The 22,787-nt window shown below is 39.0% G+C and overlaps 1 pseudogene; it reads left to right on the top strand.

Annotated features, from left to right (window-relative positions):
* The first annotated feature begins 941 nt into the window (after nucleotides 1–941).
* LOC134368154 (importin subunit beta-1-like) lies at nucleotides 942–22,389 on the top strand (annotated as a pseudogene).
* Nucleotides 22,390–22,787: the final 398 nt, after the last annotated feature.

Genomic DNA, 22,787 nt, shown 5'->3' with positions numbered 1-22,787 from the left:
TTAGCATTAGTGGGAGGAAGTTACACTTGCATGGAAAGCATACAGGAATCACCATGCAAAAGTCTAAGAGAACTCTTTGTGGAGGATTTGCTCTTCCACTGCTTATTGCAAATGTGGTGTCCACATGACACCAGATGGAAGCGTTCAATCATCCAATTGATTCTTAATAGCTGTATGCTTCACATTGTAGGTGAACTTTTTCAAATATTTGTTGCATTTTATGCATAAAAATAAAAGGCGATTGACATTTGTTAAACACCAATCATGTGCCAAGCCCTGTGCTAAGTCCCTGACAAGTATAGTTATCGCTACAAAAACTATTGTGAAATCATCCCAAAATTCATTGGCTTGAAACACCAATCATTTACTCTCATGAGTCTGTGGGTCAGTTAGGTATTGGTTGATTGAGTTTGGGCACAGCTGAGCAGTTCTAATCTCAAACTGGTCTTGCTCATGGATCTGGAGGTTGGCTAGGAGTTGTCTGATCTAGGCTGGGTTCAGGTAAGGTGGTTTGCTCTGCTCCAGTGTCTCTTACCCTTCTCCAGGGACCAACAGGGTAACCCAGGAATATGCTTTTTATGTTGATGGTAAAGGAACAAGAGAGCAAGCTAAATGGTGAAATAACTTTACATATTTGGGTCAAGTTATGTCTTATAACATGCTATTGACCAAAGCAAGCCACGTGACTAAACTCAAAGTTAAGGGTTGGGGAAATACACTCTGTATCTTTAGTGGAAGAAACTGCAAAGTCACTGGGCAAAGGGCATGGATACAGGAAAGGGTAAAGAATTGGACCATTAGTGGAATCTGAAATATACACTATTTTATTTAATCCTCAGCACATTTCCACAGGATAGCATTATTATCCTCATATTACAAGTAGGAAACTGGATCACAGAAAGGTTGAGTGGAGAAACCCTACCTGTCAGCCCACCTGACTAATGGTACCACAGCGTGTGGACCTCTCACTGGCCCCTGGGAAGTGGCCTCACCCACCAGCCTGCGCAAATGACAACACCAGCGTGCTGGCCACCTCACTGACACCAGCACTCCCTGCCGCTGCTGCAAATACCATTGCTGAGCGAGTGGTCTGCAACAGCCACCACCACGGCAACTACCTCCACAAGGGCAGCCAGCTGCCACACCAGCAGCCACCACCATTTTATAGGTGGCCCACTGACTACTTGGTGGTATATACAGAAGGAAAGTCACGAGTGGAGCTCAGGGAAAGAGGTGGGTGACTGCAGACCCACAAACCAGTGGATCAACCCATGGGAGAATTACTCTGTCAAATATGGTAGCACACCTGGAGGTGGGAGGTATGTGTGCAGCCCATAGGACTGCCTTCATCCCAGGAGAAACACATCTGGAACCCCCGAGAATACAAAAACCCAGGAGACCCAAATAAAATAAGGAAGAAAATTCCCAATCACCATCAACCAACTGAGGGAAGCAAGGTCCCAGGAGGAGCCTCTGCCTGTAGGAAAGAGGAAAGAGAAAAACTGTCCGGGGTCACCTATTCAAGCTGAGGAGCACCAGTATACCCCAGTGCACCCATCATCGTCACAGGGAGCTCACCAGGATGCCAACAAGCTCACCCAGGGTCACCCACCACAGCCAAAAAGTGACGGGCACCGAGGCACTTCTCCCAAGAACTTGAGAACTTGCTCACATCTGGATGAACCAACAAAGTGTCACCAACCTCAGCAAGGAATCACTAAGTGCCCCAGGAACTAGGCCATGGAGGCACTCGCATGCAATTCCAACACCAAATTTGGCTGAAGTACCCACACGGAGACTACAGGAATGCATCTACCTGGCACCAATACTAAACACTCCTCTCAGTGGTCATTATAAAACTCATCTATAAGAGGAAGTCTGTCTCCTCAAATCCTGCTCCAGAGTAGTAGAAAAGCAACTGCTCTACCAGTGACTAGACATCAATGTGCAGATACTAGAAATATGAAAAGAAAAAAAGAAAATGTGACACCACTGAAAGAATGTAATAATTCTCAAGTACCAGACCCAATAGAGCAGGGAGCCCTTGAAATGACTGAAAAGGAATTCTGAGCAATAATCTTAAGGAAACTCAATGAGATACAAGAAGACTCAGTTAAATGACACAACAAAATGTGAAAAATCCCCAGGATCTGAAGGAGGAAATGTACAAAGAGATTAATGCATTAAAAAAGAAAATAGCAGAACTCCTGGAGCTGAAGGATTCACTCAAGGAAATAAAAAACACAATCGAGAGCTTAAGCAGCAGGCTAGAGCAAGCAGAAAAAGAACTTCTGATCTTAAAGATGGAGGAATTGGTAAAGGGATGAAAAATGGTCACATTGTATAACATTGAATATAATAATTATCCTGATTTGAGCATCACATATTGCACACCAGTATTGATATTCAGCACTGTACCTCACAGATATGTGCAATCAACTATGCTTCAGTAAATAAATAAATAAATAAATAAATAAATAATTTTTAAAAATGACCATGGGGCAAATGAAATTAAAGGCATCTTAAAAAAAAAGGAAAGTTTAAGCGACTTTCCCAGGTCATAGAGGTTGCAGAATTAATGACAAAGTTCGTGGGTTTTTTTGTTTCAATACATAATTTCCTATGCATATAGTTTAAAAATTTGCTGCTGAAATAAGGTGTGCCAATTGATACAGAAATGGTATTGTCAGATCAATGATAAACCCATATGTACAACTGTAACCATAGAAATTCATTGATTAATAAATAACAGCCACTTGGTTGCATTAGTAAAGTTTAAATTATGTTTTAAATTGCTCATAAATGTAATACCTCTGTCAGAGAGGTCTGTAGCAATGTGACTTTCTCCTTCTAAACCTCTCTTATTGCCCCCCATTTGTGAAGAAACCATGTAATCTTTTTCTTTCTCTCTGTTTCTGGGCTGGCAAAAGGTGAGGAAGTAAGTCGTGAAAGCAGACTCACCATAATTGTACACAGGTACAGATATATTTTGAGAAGAAGAGGAGCAAGTTGAGGGAGCATATGTCGTGTAGCCTTATTTTCTCACTAAGGTATGTTAATGATAGTAATACTATCATTTACTCAGAGATAAATAAAAAGATATTCAAGTCTCCTCTATTTTTACAATAGTGAATAAATAGCATACTTTCTCCTGCCATTCCCTTAAGTTACTATTGAATCTTTCTTTCTCTATTTGCTGCTGCTGCTGCCTGATAGCACATTCCCTCATTAATGTCTAGCTTCCTTCCTCACTGTTCTGGTGAGACATGCTCTCTCCAATGTTATCTTGCATCTCCCAGTCACCAAATATTTTTATCAGTCCTCATCCTTTTTGCCCTCTTTTCAGTGTATGCCATTTGCCTACTCTTCTACCACTTGAATCTCTATATTTAAAGGAAGCGTAGAGATGTCACAATGTGGGCACTGGAGCCAGTCTTCCTGGATTCACATCCTGACTCTTCCACTTCAGAGTGCTGTGACCTTGAAGAAGTCAATAAAGCTCTTCATGCCTCAGTTTCCTTATGTGCAAAATGAGGGGAATTACAGTACCATAATACCCAAATTATATGGTTGTCATGAGGATTAAATGAAGTAATATGTGGTAAGTACTTTGAAAAGTGTCTGGCACACAGTAAATACTCAATACTCTCCTTTGATGATACTACTTTGCCCTATCTTCTTCCATTTTTGAACATACTGACTTTAATTCTTACTCCCAATTCCTATTTCTTTGTTTCCCCAGTTTATTATGCTTCTATACTTTCATGTTAGTGTTACCCAATATCATAATTTTAACAATTACATTGATGCCCAAAACTCCCACATCTATTTCTGGCCTATTCATTCTCCAAACACTGTTCCTTATTTTAATTTAACACAATTTTTTTCATATTCAGTTTTCTACTGACAAACAGAAAAACTGCTCAGTAGTCTCATCATATAATCCCCTTAGATACTTTAAGATCACACTTTTCATGCCTTTGCCTTATTTTTGCTAAGTAACTCCAATCTCTTTAACCTTTCCTTGTAGTCTATTTTCCATTCCTTTGAAATTCTTTATTACACTTCTGTGTACCCTCCTGTATCTCTATATTCTTTTTACAGTATGAAAACTCACTCTTCATAACACTCAAAAAAATATTTTGACTAATGTTGGATACAATGAAAGCATTTTCTAACCTTGGGTGTTACACCTCTACTAGTTTCCATTATTCAGCTTTTCGGTAAGAATAGAACTTTCCTGTTCTGCCTCATTCTAGCCGGATCTGTTCGAAAGGATGAAACAGTAAAATTAATATAATTTGAATGGCATTACCATGTCCTTAGTCAAAGTTGTGCATTTTTTGCATGGCAATTATCCATTATTAATTCATACTGCACACTGTATGAAGGTATCTAAGCAAAACAGAGCCTAGGATTGGGCACATCTAGGCTTATTGCATATCCCAGGAGGTCAGCTACAGGAGTTCCTCTGAGGATAGGCCAAAGATCATTCTATGCTAGAAAAATCAAAATCCAAAAGCACAGCTGATGTAAGAATCAGTTAAAAAGAACCGAGAGTCTAATTTATGAATAAGAGGTAATCAGTCATTGGCAACTCTGAAAAAATTAAATATATAAACTTCAAATGCTTTATAAAATAACTGTGGACATGAATTTGAATTCTAAACTTTCCTACACCAAATTTCCCTATAAGAGTCACCTTTAACCCATTGTCCTGAGGAACACTCTAGCCATTCAAAATTTTTGCTCATCCACCTAGTCTCATTAGGGCTTCTCGGAGTTTCAGAAACTGTTTGTGTAGCAATTACAACTATGCTAGAAGCACTCATACTATATAACTCTATTGTTTATAGATTGACAATAAAGAACCTACAGGGATCCAGAACACTACAAATCTCTAAACTTCCTTGGATCTATAAGGAAATTTCAAAAGCACTGATAAGAAGCAGGTTGCAGACATTAAGCAGATATTGACTTGTGTTGAAGGCAGTCACACAACATATTGAATTGTGAGGTAAATATTGATCCAAGATAAGACCAATATTTATCTCAAGGAAGAATGCATCCTGGTACTGACCAAAAGCCCAAGTCTATGTATGCATTTTTATATACATTCCATTACTAAAATTAATTGTGACAAGAATTTTGATCTGCTTTTATTTTGACATCTGAGAATATTTACAGCAACTCCAGAGAGTAAGTAGCACTTTCTGTATTATTGCTATAGTCCATTTACTCCTTATCTACTCCATATCATATTAATCTAAAGGAAGAACCAAAGAGAATAAGTTATTAGCTTTGTTATAATCTCCTTTGTGCTTTCCTCCTGGAAAAGTTTGCAGCTTACTGCAACTGAGGATAGGGACTAGAGGAGAAAAAATAGAAGAGAGAAGACAGCCTAAAACTTTGTTCCTAAATATTTGGCCTTAAGAAGTTTTTAACCACTCTGAGACTCAACTATACAAAAAGGAAGGATATCAATGCCTGACTCATCAGGTTGTTGTGAAAATCAAATGAGATAAATTCTGATCCAGCTACCACTCTATCCTTCACTACCTCTTTACATCTAAACCTCTTGAAAGGGTTGCCTAAATTCACATTTTTCTAGTCCCCATCCTTCCACTCACCTCTCAATCCACAGCAATCTGTCTTTCATACCTACCACTAAATTAAACCAGCTTTTCATTTATCATCTACTTTGTCATTGATACGTCCAATGGATTCTCAGCATTCATCTTGTTAGAGTTCTTGATAGCATTTCTCACTCTTGCCCATCCCCTAATTAAAAGATCTGTATCCCTTGGCTTCTAAGTCTCTGTGTTCTCCTGGATTTCCATTTATCTCTCTATGGTTATTCTTTCCCAGTATTCTTCAAGAGTTCATCTTCCCCTACCCAACCAACCTTTAAAGTTTGCTGTTTTTCATTACTCTATACTAAGCCCTCTTCTTTTATTATCATTCACACTCTATTTGTGTGATCTCACTAAGAATATAGTTGATCATTACCACCTATGAGCTGTTAACTTCAAAATGTATAATTCATTCATTTATTGAAAAACCAGACAGTGCATACTGCCAACCCAGATCTCTTCCTTGATTGTAAGACATGTGTATCTGACTCTTTACAATGGAGTTCATCATTTTCCTAATGAAGCCTGATTTTTCCCATCCTGTGCTCTTTATTTCATTATATACTCAGCTGCCCAAGCCCAACACATGGGTCTCATCCTTCATTCCTGCCACTTTCTGAATTCCTGCATTCAACCAGCCATCTATTCTGATTGATTTGTCTTCTCTGAATGAGGTGAGGGAAAGAACTACATAAATAAGTAGACAAAGAACATTCCAAGCAGAGGAGACAGTAGGATTGTACTCAGAAAACAGCAAGAAGGCCTGTGCATCTGATATATATTGGTCTGGGATGTGGTGAGGGAAAGTGGTAGGAAATGAAGTCAGAAAGGTAGTGGAGAAGCCCTCACTTAAGCTCTTTGCTCATATGTGTGTCACTTTATCAGAGAGGCCTTCCCTGACTACCCTCTACAAATTAGCATGCTCTACATTTACACTTTGCATTTTCCCATATCCTATCCATAGAATGTATCAAGTGTATTGATTGTTATTGTCTGTTTACTTTCATCTCCCCCAGTAGGTTATTTCTAGGAGACCAAGTATCTTGTTTATCTCATTCGCTGATGTGGCTCCAATGCCCAATAAAGTGCATACAGCATCGTAATAACACAGTAATAATTGACTGAACGAATATGTAAAATGCCCTGAGTATAGTAGGTGCTCAATGAATTGTAGCATTGTTATTATTATTATTCGTGAGTAATTAAAATTCTTTGAAAAACAAAACACCTTATAAATGCTAAACTAGGAAATCACAAGCACAAGGTGGTTAATTAATTGATTAGAGGTAAATCTGGAAGAAAAGACTTATAATATCCTCCAGACCTACAGAACACGCCACATGCAAACATCTGGTGTCCATCTCCTGCAAGTATAGATGCTCCTAGACTTACAATGGGGTTACATTCAGGTAAACCCATAGTAAGTTGAAAATATATCAAAAATGCATTTAATACACAACCTATGGAACATTACAGCTCAGCCTAGCCTAACTTAAACATGCTCAGAACATTAACCTACAGTTGAGCAAAATGATCTAACACAAAGCCTATTTTATAGTAAAGTGCTGAATATCTCATGTGATTTATTAAGTGTTCTACTGAAAGTGAAAACCAGAATGGTTGTATTCGAAATCTGGTTTCTACTGAATGTGTATTGCTTTCACACCATAGTAAAGTTGAAAAATCATAAGTGGAACCGTCTAAGTCCCAGACCATCTGTATAGGGAAAAGGGGTATTTAGGCCATAGTTGCTGCTGGCAGCAGGAGAGTGCCAGTAATATGAAAGCTATCCTTTGGTTCTCAGTTATGGTGTCTGTGGAGCAATCTCATTGAATGGGGCAACTCCGATGAAACTATTAGTAGCAACAGAAAGAGAAAGACATCAGTGCAACCTCACTTTCGGGCTTGCTAGATCTAACCAGTTGCTGCCTGGTCCCAAGCTCCTCAGTAGCCTTTGATCCAGCACCTCTCATCATGTCCAGTCCTGAGATTGTGCCAGACCTGGAAAGTGGTTCAGCACATTAACTAGTGCAAACCAAATGATTTTATTACTTTGTAAAGGGTGGGGCACAAAATAGATTAATTTCAAACAAACTTAATTGCCTTGGGAAACTGAGCAACCTGCTGCAACAAAGATGTTTATATTAAATAAGAAAAAAATACATATTATAGGAAAAACAGTTTAGTTTTCTGATAAACATTGATAGGACTTTATGGTTGAAGCTTTCTCTAAGGAAAACACCCATGAGTTATTGTAAATAGCTCAATCAAGTTAGCTGTGTATAGCAGTTGGTTCCCCAAAGCCTTAAGATTATAGGGGCATTAATAAGCGGAAAGGAAATGCTATTACTAGAAGCAATAGATCGTTTTTACACTTGGGATCCAAGACTCAGCTTTGAGTAGTGGACTGCATACCAAAGCTGAGAAAGGATCACAGTAAAAACAGTCCTGGTGGTATTTAGCTGCTGCATATATACTAGAAGCGGCATTGAAATTAGAGCAGTATGTATTCTTGGAAACTATTTAAGTTTACAGGAATGTACTTACAAGATGCAGTGGATTAGTCTTTTCAGTGAAGTTTAAAAATTAGAAGCAGGAGTTACATTTTAAAATATCAGGCCCAGAAACTTATGCTAAGGGTAGGAGGTCAAGGGGGATTACCTAAGACTCAGGACTCAAATGCACATGGACACAAGCAAACCCTAGGAGATGTATAGATCTAGACTGGTACATTCCCAGCACTAAAGAAAGCAAGGACTTCAGATAGGCCGGAGTCTCCCAAATTTCATCACTTGAAATTTTATTTAAATCAGTGAATGTCTTTACTTAAATAGAGGTATTTATTTAAAAAGAGAGCTATAGTATAACTGGCAGACCATTATCTTATTATTAACAGAGGGTGACCATATAACAAATATGACATGGATTAAACAGTATTATTAAATTCCAGCTAGATTCTACAGCTAGTCCTAGTCTCTCAGCTTGAAGACCACTTTTGTTGTTCATTTAAAGGGACATTGGCAACTGTTGGAGAGTTCTTAATGACAAACTGGCACGAAACTAAGAGTTTCTAATTAATATAATCAGGAGAACTGAATAAGCATTGAAGAGATTAACTTTCTCATTATGAACTATCTATGATGTGCCTGTGTCGCACCAGCAGTAAGTATTCCACACTTAGGGAAACATAAAGTTAAACAAGTAACAGTATAGAAGCCATAGTCTAAGAGGAACTAAATCTAAGAAGGAAAAAACACAAATAAAAACGTAGGATGAAAAATCAGGGACTGGGATATTATAGCAACTGAATACTTGAAACTGTATCACTCAGCGTGTTTAAAGTTACGCTAATGTTTTTTTAAAAAAAAAATCTCATTGGCTTAACCACATCCAATATTTTTTTTCTCCCTTATAGTCCCATCAGTGCCTTTTCATTATGGGCCCTAAGCTGATGGAGCAGCTCCCATTTTGGTCTCTTACAGTTTCAGCTCACACGTGGCATATACCACTTCCCTGACACTTCATTGGCTAAAACACGGCCAAGCTTCAAATTGATGAGGCAGGTAATATACTCCTCCTCATGGAAAGCCTGCAAGTCACATGGCCACAGGTTGAAATGTGTAGTCCTCCTACGAAGGGACCGAGTGATCAGAACAATGATACCATCTACTGTAAGGGCCATGCTGGCAAAGACCAGGAGAAGATATAACGGTCACTACCATTGATTGGGTCCTTACTGTGTGCCACTCCCCTTTTAAGTGCTTTACATGCACTTTTTTCATTGGCTCCCCTCATGCAGGGAGAGAGCTGTATCCTTCTTTTGAGGGTGGTGGAGAGGAGTATATGTGATAGTTACTCATGATGCAACAGTTCTAGACAGCAGCAATTTTATGAGGGTTACTGGCTAAGGAGGCAGCCCTATAATGTCAAGACCTGTAGCACAAACAGAAATGATGGAAGGATTCATGATGAAGCACACATGAGGCAATATACTGAACCTGATATTTTGAGGCAGGAAATTGGGGAAATGAGAGGTCACGACATGAGTTGGGGCATAGAAAGAATTGTTTTGTTTGTTTTTCTGTTTGTTTTCTTAGTTACAAGTTAATGAAGCCAGGGATACATGAGTTCGATTTTTTTTTTTTTTATCTAGTTCCTCTTTATATTATAGTCTTTTATTTTAAGTATATTCTTAAGTCTTCTTTTTTATTTTATTCTGTTTAAATTGTGATTTCATTTTTCTCTCCTCAATTTCTTAGCATTAATGTAGTGCCTTCTCATATATGAATTCTAATATATTTTAATTATTTTGTTACCTGTTCCTTTTTTCTTATTGTTTTCACAATTTTATGTCATCTTTTTTTATGTTATATTTCTTTTTAGGTCATTTAATAATTTTGATTAGGAAATTGTTCCATTGAAAGCATGTTGGCAGCTTTATTTTCTATGTATTTTCTTATTTCTATATTTGATTGTATTATTTCTTTTCAGTTTAATTTTAATTCCTTTATTTTTCATTCATTTTACCTTTTCTACTTTTTTTTTTAAAAAAAGGATATCTTTTTATATTTGATTGTTTGTATTACACTTTTGAATCAGTAATTGGAATACGGTAAATGTAGGTTTGTCAACAATACCTGCGAATCTGTTTCTTCTCAGAGGGTGTTCAGGAGCAGTTCCAGCCCCAGTGTGAATCGAGGGCTAGGACAAAATATGGTTTAATGGGCTGACAACACATGATGATGACTGGATAAAATATTGAAGTCTGAAATTCATCACTGGCTGAAAGGTAAAGAGACTTTTCCAATTCCACTGAGCAGTGGAGAACGTGCTCTTAATACACACTCTCAGCCTGAGTCTAATGATAAGGTAGTTTGGGTGAGGCTGAGACCATAGTTAGCAGTTTATTACTGCCATGAGACATGACTTAGGTTGGCAAGGACAGACAACTATGTAGTCCTGTTGGGAAAATAGAATAATTTAATCAGGCTCCCCTTGCCTCAGGGCCAGTTGGGGGTGGTTCAGTGCATTCTCTGTAAACAAATTGGGAGGGCAGAGTTAGAGCGCATGCATGGTGCCTCCACTGCCTCAGGCATCCACCCATGTGGCCGTGCTTTCCAACCTACTGCTTCAAAGGACCTGTTTGCTGGTTACCTAGCTCATAGACCTGTGTGTCAGCGGTCTGGGGACCCAGCCTGGCGTGTAAGGGGTCTGGGGACCCAGCCTGGCATGTGAAGGGTTTGTGACCCAGTCTGTGAATGGGCTTGAGGGGGTCTGTGAGCTCCAGACCCAGCCAGAGCTCGAAAACTGGCGTAGTTGTGTAGCTCGACAATTGGAGACGTCAGCAGGATTCAGACATTAGCCTAGCACCACAAGTCCTTACCCATTTGGAAACTTTCAGATGTTGTTTCTATATTTGTGTTTAACAGTCCCACAAAATTAAAGCAAAACACAAACAAAAGATGGGGAGACCAACATTTGGTTGCCAACTTTGTATTTCATCAAGTCAGTGCACTTTAGTAAATAATATTCTACTATCCACATTACTTATCAGAACAAAAGCCATTTATTTTAATTCCAAAAATAAAAGGAAATGATCTCAGAATAAAAGAGACCATTAAATTGAACAAATTGAGCTTTGTTAAAACTTAGTATATGTTCTCTGTTTTTCCCATTTGCTATGTACCAATAAAAACAGAGCAATGGGTAGTCATCAGTTCATAGACCAGTATCTTGGAATCATTCATATAAGTTCTATATTTTTATTACTGAGACCACAGAAAATTACATGTTTCAACCACCTTTAGTCTTTCCTAGAATTTCCTTCACAGTGTTACCTTTGTATATTGCCCTCTCAGCTTTTACATTCTTATGGACTATTCTCCATTTATCTTTAAAAGTGTTCATTTTTCATTATACCGTGCAATGAACTACATGATAGAAGTTAGACAGTTGGAAACTTAGTCCCCTCTGAGAAACTGATATGGGCTTGACATGGTTCCTCCATTTCATAACTTTGTAACTTATTTTGTTCTGGCTTCCAGGAAGCTTAGAGCCACCTTTGCAGTTCAATTACAAAAATTCTATTTATCTTTATAATTAGCCTATATACATTCCCCCTTTTCCTTGGTTTATAATTTCTATCTCTAGTTTACTCTAAGATGTGGGTTACAAATGACTTTAACTTAATTAGTGGTCTCATTACTTTCTATTACTCTCCATATCCTGTTGCCTCTATTTGGCTGTAAATTTCTTGAGTGTGGGATCAGTGATTGATTCACTTTTGCATTTTTGATAGTGTTTAACACATAGCAGATAGACTCAATGCATATTTGTTAAATGGCTTTCAGGCTGGCTGAATCAGACTTTATACTTCTCACTTAGTTACTTGTATCATTTTCTTCCATGTTGAATATTTTAGGAATCATATAAGGTAGAAAAACCTACATAACAGTTAATGCAGAAAGTCACTAAGTGTTAAGATGTCTAATTTTAAAATAAGGCCTTATTCTCAACTGCTGGAAAACTATTAATGATTTTTTAAAGATAACATCAGCATATCTGCCACATGCAAAACTATGAAAAAATGCTGTACTTGTACTTAGAGATGTCTCTTTCCACACTAAAATGTTGAAAAGATATTTGTAATGTTGCCAGGTTTCATTTTGCTTGATTTATCTGACACTCTGTCGACTTAACTAGAATATCTGGCTTTATCACATATTTCATTCAAGAATGTCATACCATTTGTATTCTTACTAGCTCCCTCATCCTTAACCCACTTTTATTCTACATCTCACAATCTAATAGTGTCCTGTTTTGGTAGCAAATTTCCTCTTCATTGAGAATTAGTTAAAAGCATCAGCCTTTTTTTTTTTTTTTAATTTTGTATACAGAATGATCACAGTTTTACGAGTGTCTCTCCCAATTACTAAGGGGACTCAGAAAGATATTACTCTATATCAAACAATGCTTCAGACTGCTAGAGCATGAATAATCTACAAAGTATTCTCCCAGCACTCACCCCAGAGCTCATTGTCTCTGCAGCTCTCTGTATCATCAATAATGTAACTGTGGTTGAGTGGAGGGCTCTGGGATGAGGTAAACTAAATAAACTCTTCAGACAGTTTTTACATTTGAAAGAGAGAAAGGTTTCATCTAAAAAGACACATTAGTAACACAGAAACTGAATTGTTTGCCTCACAGAAGACAGAACTTGGAACCAGCATGGTCGGTTGTTATTGAAGAAGATTCCAACCAGGTGTGTGTGCATTTGAGGTCATGGCAAAGAGGGCAAAAAGCCATTGCAATGAACTCTTTCATAAAAGAAAAAAACAGCTGAAGACAGTTCAAGGATGGCATGACATATTTTGGAAAGGAAATAACTCTGTATTCAAAAGACATAGTTCAGGTGGCTGTGCTACCCAGGACTCAGAGAGACCTGGATGCAGATTAACAATGGGTCACTGAGAAAAGGGTGTCTCTCTCAGGCCAGAAATGGCACTGTCCTTTACATGTATTAAATCTATACTCTGGCTTGCCTGACATGTAAATCAAGGCAGTTCTCATTCATTATTATTATTTTGAGTTACACATCTTGCCATAACAAATACAGTGAGTTTAAAGAAAATTTCTAGGTGAATTAATAGCTCCCAGAAGTTATTATCTTTTACTTCCAAAGGCCAGGGAATAACTGAGGGCCAGTGAAAAGAGATAAAATAACACATTGCTGCTTGAGAGATTCAACATCATTTACGGGCAGAAGTATTAAGACTTGCCAGCAGTCAGACTTTGCATTTGGCCTTTCAAAATGCACTGAAATTAAAGCCAAAATGTTGGGGTGCAGCTTATAGAGCCATCTGACTCTGAAGCTGTTCAGAAATAACCTTTTCCTGCAGTACCCAGTCATAGAGAAAGCATAGATAATGTTCTGGAGTTGGATGGGGAAATTATTTCACAACTGGATTACATCTTTCAATTTTTTAAATTAACTACACATGTCTGTTATGCAAATACAGTGTCAAGTTTTGGAAATGATATCCTTTTATAAGCATATTCACTTCTAACTACATTGTGATCCATAGGTGCTCGGTAGAAACCCCTGCCATTGTCTCAAGGCAGTGTCTGTCAATCCAATTTAATGATCGTAATAATCTTTCTCTGACTCTAAGGACCAGGGGTTCATTCAAGCAGACACCCTGTAGGGAGGTTTCTTAGTTGGGAAGCAGAAGATCTGTGCCCAGGGGTCCTTTCATTATACCTATTTAACATTTCTTACTATGAGGCCAAAATTCTGCTACTTTCATAATACCACAGAGAGATGATTTTTTTTAATTTATAAGTGAATGTTTCAGCTCTGAGATTACAATCCACAAAGACTGTAAAAATGCTTACTTTAAAACTTAGCACAGCACTACTTGCCCAATGGGCACTCAATAAATATTAAGATGGTGGTGATGATGACACTTGGGGTTCAAGAGGATATGAATTATGTTTCTTTGAGCACTTAGAATTAGTTGAAGAGCTATGCATTTTGCACAATGCTTGCCTGAATCTGGTCAAAACTCATTCAACAACTTGGGCAAATGCCCTTTGAGCCTCTGTAGTCTCTTAAATTGCCATTGTGTATGATGACCACATTTTATTTCTGCCATAGAGCTATTATTCAGATAGGAAAACAAAAATTTTTATGAACTTAATAAAGACATTATCTACACATTTTCCTTCTTTTCTATATCCAGTATGTTTTCCAGTTTCGTCTCAGAATAATTATTAATTGGAGTTAAGTAATGTCTTATATTATGAAGAGCTCAAATATATTACCTAGCATCCTCCTTCTTACAGCATTAGTATTTAAGAGGTATTCCAGGAAATGGTATTCCCATTTTAAAGATGGAATAGCTAAGTTTGAAAATAATTGGTGGTGATTTTAGAGGTTATGTGAGAGAATTGTCAAAATTGAAATGAAAAAATGAGGATATCTTTATATATCTTGCTAACCAGAGGGAAAATTCTGAAAATTTTAATGGTACTCTGGGTGAATACATGCTGTATCACTCAGCACTTTAGAAGCTATGATATCTTGTGTAAAACAGAGCAACAGTTCTCAATAAGGAAAGTATTGGCTTCCCCGTGGATCATTTAGAAATATGTAGGGGCATTTTTGTTGTCATAATGAATGGGGGACCCTACTAATATTTAGTGAAAAGGGACTTGGGATTCTAGACATCCTGAAATATATAAGATAGTCCTACATTTGTAACAGGATGAACAGAAGTGACTCCATTTTGTTAAACTTCTAAATTAAAAAGTTTTTTTCTTACTCTTGTAACCTGAACCGCATAGCTTGCAGCTGGACATTAGAATACAAGGATTCTTGTTCACAGGATTGCTAGAACATAGTGACATTTGTTCATACTGTACACAGAATAATTATAGAAGATATTATTAACACAGATGGCCATTCTTTACTAGCTTACTAACTAGATTTTTTCGAGGTTAACAGGAACTGATTTCATGGAGGATGGTCACCATGAATCAGCTCCCACCTGAGAAGTTCTTTGATGTTTATCTGCAATTTTCCTGCACGTCCCTGCTTAGATCACCATGAATCAGCCCCCCTACCACCCGTCCCTGTAAAACCCTTTGGCAAGTCTGGGAAAAGTAGAGATGGTCTTTGAGACATGAGTCCACCATTTCCCCAGGCTGCTGGCTTCATGATTAAAGGATACCTTTCCTTACACCAACACTTGTCTCTCAGTCATTGGCTGTTGAGTGGTGAGCAAACAGACCTCTGGGATTTCGGTAACACATTGAGCTTGATAACTTCTTTACCCATCCCACAAAAGCTGTAGTCTTTCCCTTCTCAGTAAATGGCAACTTTCTCCATCCAGGAGCCCAGAATTGTTTCATGACATGCAGGTTGTGGGTATATGCAGATCAGTGATTATAATGAAATTGAGAGTCTAGAAGAATTCAAGTCATTAGTAATGGCAAGGACTAGTCAATGACAATGTCTATGGAGTTGAGGATTACTGGGGAGGCCAGGAGTTATTTGCAGTGCTCAGAACCCATATTCATTCCTGATTATGGAGGGCAGAATGTCTAGAGGAAGCAGGGTCATAGCTACAGTATGATATTTCACTCTTGACCCATTCGTGTCCTTGAGAACACTTGGAGAAACTGAATGTAATTCCCTGTTTAACTCTGAAAATGAAGTAAAAGTCCAGAAAAGGAAAATCGCTACTGTGATTGTAGTCCCAGTGCACAAGGCCCATTCTTAATTCCTTTTGGAGGAGGAGAATGATTACTTTTGAGGATTTGTATGAATTCCCCTTGACCTCTGTTGATGGAATCTTTCTTGGGAGACCAGGTATAGTGCCAAATGTGCTGGTCCCCTCTTTATTCCCATCGATGGTAAGCTTATCCAATAAATGGGTTTAAATACCATCTAAATGGCTAAGACTTCCAAGTTTTTAACTTTATCTCAGATCTCCCTTCTGAATATCATACTTGTATTTCTAACCACCTACTCAACATCTCCACTTAGATGTCTAATAGACTTTTCAAACTCAACATATCTAAAACTAAATTTGATATCCCTCTCCCCCCATTCCATAAAAGCTACAATTTTTCCCTTCTCAGTAAATGGCAAATTTCAGCATCCAGAAGCTTTTCCAGGCTAAAAACTTGGAAATCATTCTTCATCCCTCTCTTTCTCTCATACTCCACATCCAATTCATCAGGAAATCCTGTTGTCTCTTTAAAATTTGTCTAAAACCCAGCCTCTTCTCACTATCTTCAGTTCTAAAACCCTGGTCTAGCCACAACCATTTCTTGCCTAGGTCACTACAATATCCTCCCAATTGGACTCCCTGATTCCACCCTGTCCTCACGCCACCACCCCCCCCTCCACCCCCAACTATTTCCAACACAGCATCTATTTAAATCATAAGACAGATATCATGTTATTCCTCTGCTCAAAACCTAGCAATGGATTTCCGCTAAGAATAAAATCCACAGTACTTAGAGTGGCCTACAAGACCTTACATGATATGCCCTCCTCTCACCTTTCTGACCTCATGCCCTGGTGTCTCCCACTTCATACATTTGGCTTTATATAGAATGGCCTCTTTGCTGCACCTTGAAAATGCCAGGTACGTACCCTTGTTGCAGCCTTTGCACTGGCTGTTCTCTTTGCCTGGGACGGTTTTCTCAGACATCTGCATGGTTAACTTTCTTGGCTCTTTCAAGATTTTGTGAAGATATCGCCTTCTCGATGAGGCCTATCACAACCACTCTCATTTCAAATTCCAACCACCTAGGGTACCACTCCCTGGAAATCCCAGTACTGTTACCCTGTTCAATTTTTTTTTTTTTTCCAAGACACTTACTGCCTTATAACATGCTATTTAGTTTTTTTGTTTTGTTTTGTTTTGTTTTGTTTTGTTTTGTTTTGTTTTGTTTTACCTTGTTTATTGTCTGTTTCCTTCCCACTCCACTCCCAATTAGTCCCCATTAGGACAGGGATGTTTGCCTGTTTAGTTCACTGTTGTACTTCAAGTACCTAGGACAGTGACCTACACATAGTGAGTGCTCAGTAAATATTTGTTGAATGACTTTCAAATGTCCCAACACACTTTCATGTAGTTGAAAAATCTTCTACACTATAATTTGAGGAAATTTTATTTTTTGTTTTGTCTGAAACTTAATAAGCATTTTTCACCATTTGGAGAAAATCATGTCAAAAGCAGCAATAACACTCATGGTATTTGGGTATTTGGGTGTTGGGCATGTACAAAGTCAGCCTTGGTAGCTATCATGTCATAATGATTTTACCTATAGTTAAAAGCATCTACTTTATTATGTCTTCTGGAGTGGTTTGCCTGAGTATTTGCACATTGAAATACATATTATATTATTACAAATTCCTTTCATTTACTTTTTATATTACTGTTAGGACAGTTGTTGCTCTTTTTTCCTTTAAAAATGTGTGCCAGTAGATTATCATATCTATGAATTTCATTTCAAAATTTTTAAAGTAGGTTTTCGAAAATATTTATTATAAAGGCAATGGAGTCATTAATACTTCCAGACTGCGTACTTCATTCTTAGTTTGTGACTTTCCGAAGACAGACATGTGGGCACTTGGTGAAAATACAGGGCAGATAGTACAGATGAAATCCACTAATATTTAATAAAAGTCTGCCTCATGGAAAGTGCTCACCAGCTCCACAAACTTTCCTGCCAAGGCTAGGAAACACAATTTTCAGGTCTAAAATGATAAGCAACCCTGACTTCTCTGACACCATTAGCTACAACCACAAATTGGACAGCTTTTGCAGAAAGGTTTGGCTCCTCTCTGTTTCTCAATACAAACCTTTCAAGTCATTTCTGTCTAAACTAAACAAAACATAAACTCAGGTGTGTATCTGCTTATCTGTGTCTAGTGCAAAACGTGTTCCTAGCTCTATTGTTCTGAATCCATTCTCTGTCTAGTCCTTCCCAATCTGTCAAAAGTTTCTTTCAGGCCAGTGACAGAAACCAGCCCAATGCAGGGCAGGGCAGGGGGAGGTCTGGGACAACTGCCGAGGGCCCTAGCCCCACCCCCACTGCATATCTAAGCCAGCTAGGGAAGCCAGCATGATGCCCTGGGGGGGTCTGGGAGTGGGGGGAGGAGCATGGGCCATAGCCCTGCCCCCACTGCCATTGCCCCTGACCATTCAGGCCAGCGTAGGAGCCTCCCTAAGCCTGGGATCCTGAGAGACCAGCTGGGATAGCCCTACCCCTACTCGCAACCACCATGTGTATCTCTTTTGGTGTGTGTCTCATCTGCTCATGTTCTTCACCAAATTTCAGCTTAAATGTTTCTAATTTATTTTTAACCGTTCTTTTTGCAATAAAGACATTGATCTTGTTGTGTTTAAAACCAAAAAAAAGTAGAAAATAGAATAATGGTTACCAGAGGCTGGGAGGGGTGGGCGGGGGAGATAAAGGGTGAACTAAAGGGGTCAAAACTATGCTATCTACCCCGAGTGAAACACTGTGCACGATATGCATGTATTGAAACAACACTGTGTACCCCACAAAAATAAATATAAATAAAATTGAATTAAAAAAAAAAATAAGTTTCTTCCAAGAGGTGCCTTTGAAATGTGCTTCCTGACTTTCACCTCTTGGCTTGTATCAGTGTCATCTGCCACTCCTGGGATGAAGCCGTTGAGCTACATTGCATCCATCTTTCCCTGCCCGATCATTTCTTCTCCTGCCTAGTTGTACCATGCTGATATACAGGAATGACTAGCCACTAAATTGACAATTTGAAAGCAAACTAAAATTGTTTGTTTTCTCTTTTGCTCCTAGAGTTCTTCTGCCCTTGTAACCTTGAACTTTATTTGAAGTGTGTGCTAACATGACATTTTAATGCATGTAGTTATTACCCCTGTCTTTCATGTCTACACTGGATAAGTCTAAGACTTGGCAAAGAACCAATCAATCCTTATACTTCCATATATTGCTGATGATACTGCTCATGGTGGTGTTGCACACTTGTGAAATTCTGGCTAAAAAGTCTAATGTATGGTCCTTTAGTACAATGTAAACAGCAATTTTTTAAAGTTCCTGTCATTCATCTGAGTATCAAAGCACTTAAGCAATAATGAACATTTGGTTCTCTCACATGAGCTAGCAAGAAGAAATTTTCAGTGAATAGCAGGCTGTACGTTCTTTTATTATGTAACTTCCTTCAAGGAAGTCACTGGGGTTATAGGATATCATCACTTACTTGGGCACTTGGCCAAGACAATGAACTGAGCACTGATGTTCATGCATGCTCTCCCACAGATAGTATGTCATTGTAATGACTTCTGCTGTTCATGATTTAGCTTTTGGTTTCTGTAAACTAAAGTTTAGCGAAGCTCTCCCTCCCTGCTGGTTGCTCTTCACTCACCACCTCCCTTTCTTCTTTCTCTCCTCGCCAACTGCACTCCAGCCATGCTCTGAGCTGCCCCTAAGTTTCCTGCCTCAACTCCAACAGAGGGGCAGTTGCCACTGCCAACAGCAAAGAAGGAAGGAGGGAGAAAAAGAGTGGGAAGGAAAGGGCGATGGAGCTCCACTAAGAAGGAGCAGGTGAATGAACTTGTAGTGACGCTGACTCCCTTCACACCTTCCTTTGCCACTTGACTCCCAACCTTGATCCCTAGTCAGAGCTGTCACCTGAGAGATCAAGGGTCATGTGAGGAGAAGCAGCTACCACCACCCTCACCTTGGAGCTACTTCAAGGGAAAAACATCTCTCCACCTCTGTTTGAATTAGAAGCTGTATAGAAGTTCCAGGAGTGCAGGTCAGTAGAACTTGCCAAGGGTCCTTCTAGAACTCTCCAGCGTGCCAGAAAATTCAGAAAACAGTTCGGCAGGGTTGCAGCTGGTCTACAAATCAAGAACTCTTTGGCATCTAAGGATCTAAACATCTAAGCATAGCATCAGCAAAAAGGCTTGCCATTGTGCTAATGTTTGACAGAGAGGCCGAGAACTGTTTTGTGCACTTTGGCACAGAAACCTACCAGATTAGTTCTTTTTCACTATAATGGCTGATACTGTTTGTGCAGAGATCCCAGTGAAACAGTGGTCAGAACTCATTCTTCAGCTGGTAGCCAGTGTCACAAACCCCAACAGCCCAGAGGATGTGGAACAGTCAATGTGGGATGAAATGTTTTACATCTGCCAAGATATTTACAAGGAGCAGCTACAGGATACATCCGATGAGATTCTGACTGCCACAGTCCTAGGGAAGAGGAAAGAAGATCCTAATAGCATGTGAATTTAGCGGCTCCTAAGGCACTCCTGAACTAGTGGAGTTCACCAAAGTGAACTTTGACAAAGAGTCTAAAAGGCAATTTATTTTGCAGGTAGTCTCTGGAGCAACCAATTATCGAGATAATAAGGGTATGAGTGGCTACAATACAGAATCCGGTGAAGAGAATGTCCCTGTGTTATCAGTACATGGAGACACATATGAGTCCTGCTCTTTTTGTGGTCACAATTGAAGTAATGAACAGTGACTTTGATGAAGTGGCCTTATAAGGAATAAAATTCTGGTCCAATGCCTGTGAAGAAAAAACAGATTTGAGCATTAAAGCTTAAGAGGCAGCAGAACAAAGAAGGCTCCCACAACACACGACAAGTTCTGTGCCAAGGGAGCATGACAATTGAGGTTCCAATTCTCACACAGATACCAACAAAGAATGATGAAAATAATGATGCTCCTGACAACCTGATGTGAAGATGACATTGTTCCACTCATCCTGCTCTCTGTTAAAGAGCATGTCAAGAACCCTGATTAGTCAAACCAGGATACCACTGTGATAGCTTTTGCCTGTATCTTGGGAGAATAGAAACTCGATAAGCTCCAACTCCCAGTTATACAGGCAATGCTTATCTTAGAATTCATCAAAGACCCTGTGTAAGTTGTTTGATATACAAATATATAGATTGAGGGCAGATTTTGCAAGCTGCTCCATGAAGCTGCCATCAGTGACGTCTACTTAGCTGCCTTACCACAATGGCTGATAGAAGGCCTGAGTGCTGAACCCAGAACGACTTCAAATGTATGCTGGGACTTTTCTAGTCTAGCTAAAGCTGCTCATGAAAGTTCATAAGTGATGAGCAGGAAGAAACGGCTACTTACTACTTTTCTTCATGCTTCAGATGTTCATGAAGACCACAGACAGGCCTGCTGGCTACCAGAACGACCTGGGAAATGCCGCATATGAAGCTTTGATGGAAATTGTGCAAAATCATACCAACCATTCTTACCCTTTGGTTCAAAAATTACCTCTGGCAGCTCTGGTCTGACTGCAGAAAGTACATCGGACGAAGTCACATATAAGAGCACCTTTGATAAGATCCAACTCAATGATCTTCAGTCTTTACTCTGCATAACTCATCAAATGTTCTCTGAAAAGTGCAGGGTCAAGATGAGATCATGGTCTCCTGTTGAGGATTTTCCAAAGTACATCTGGATCTGGGGGAAGGCAAGAGGATGACCTGCTAGCAGTTAGCACGTTGGAGGAAATGTGGGTTGGTGAATTCCCAAAGAACATAGAAACCTCTAAACTCTTCCTGGGTATGGGCATTTTATTGAAACATTATTCTGAATGCTGGGTTTTGTTAGAGCCCACAGGTTTAGCAGAAGATTTATGTCACACCTTGAAATCTAGTATCTTACTTTTTGTTGATGGAGAACATGAGGACTGAGAACGTCCATAAGTTTTTGAAGCCACAGATTCTGTATTTGGTGATATCATCCTTGTCATTGGTGGAGAATTTAACAAATACCTAAAGATAGTATTGAATATGCTTCAGCAAGCCTTCTAGATGAATACGTCAGACTATGATATGGTGAATAATGTGAATGAACTAAGAGAAGGATCAGAGGGAGACTAGGAGAATGCATATCCAGATACACTGCTGATGCAACCAAGAGTAGAATTTAGTCTGTCTTTCTTTGACCACATTGCTAGAGTTGAGGATCATACAGAACGCCACGGTAGTGGCGCTGCTGAACTGACAGGAACTTATGTACAGCATTTACGAAGGATGTGCTAAAATAAGTAACAGCTATGCTGATGATTCTTGAAGTGTAGACTAAGGGACTGAGGTTCAAAACTAGCAAAACAAAATCTCGCTCCATGGACAGCAACATAACTGAGGAAACTGAAGGTCCAAGGTTGATCTGTGGCCCTTGGTGTGATACCTGAGATCACTATTGGGAATTACCAATCTTTTGAAAAACGTAGAAGGGAGGAATGTGCGCAGATGCTGAAAACACACCACATTGAAAATCTTGCCACAGAAGCAGCAGGTGTTAACAGCAGCACTGTTGGTTACCTAGGTAAACACTGACGTCAGGGAAAACCGCATCATATTTGCCATCTTGGGAAGGAGAAAAAGAAATGATTTCCTTAATAGAGATGGAGGAGGAGGAAGAAGAGGAGGAATTGAAGAATAAGAAGAGGAGGAGAAGGAAGAAAGACAATGGAGAGAAGAAAGGAGAAAGGGAGAAAAGCTATGAGAGGGAGAGGAAACAAAAGTTATCTCTTCCCAAGGAATGCTGCAATTCACTTGTCTGTATTTCAGCTGATGCTCAGTGGAATGA

This window comes from Cynocephalus volans, chromosome X (assembly GCF_027409185.1).
Source record: "Cynocephalus volans isolate mCynVol1 chromosome X, mCynVol1.pri, whole genome shotgun sequence".
In the NCBI taxonomy this organism is placed as follows: Eukaryota; Metazoa; Chordata; class Mammalia; order Dermoptera; family Cynocephalidae; genus Cynocephalus; species Cynocephalus volans.
Note: the sequence above shows the minus strand (reverse complement) of the source record. Positions and strands in the feature narration are given on the sequence as shown.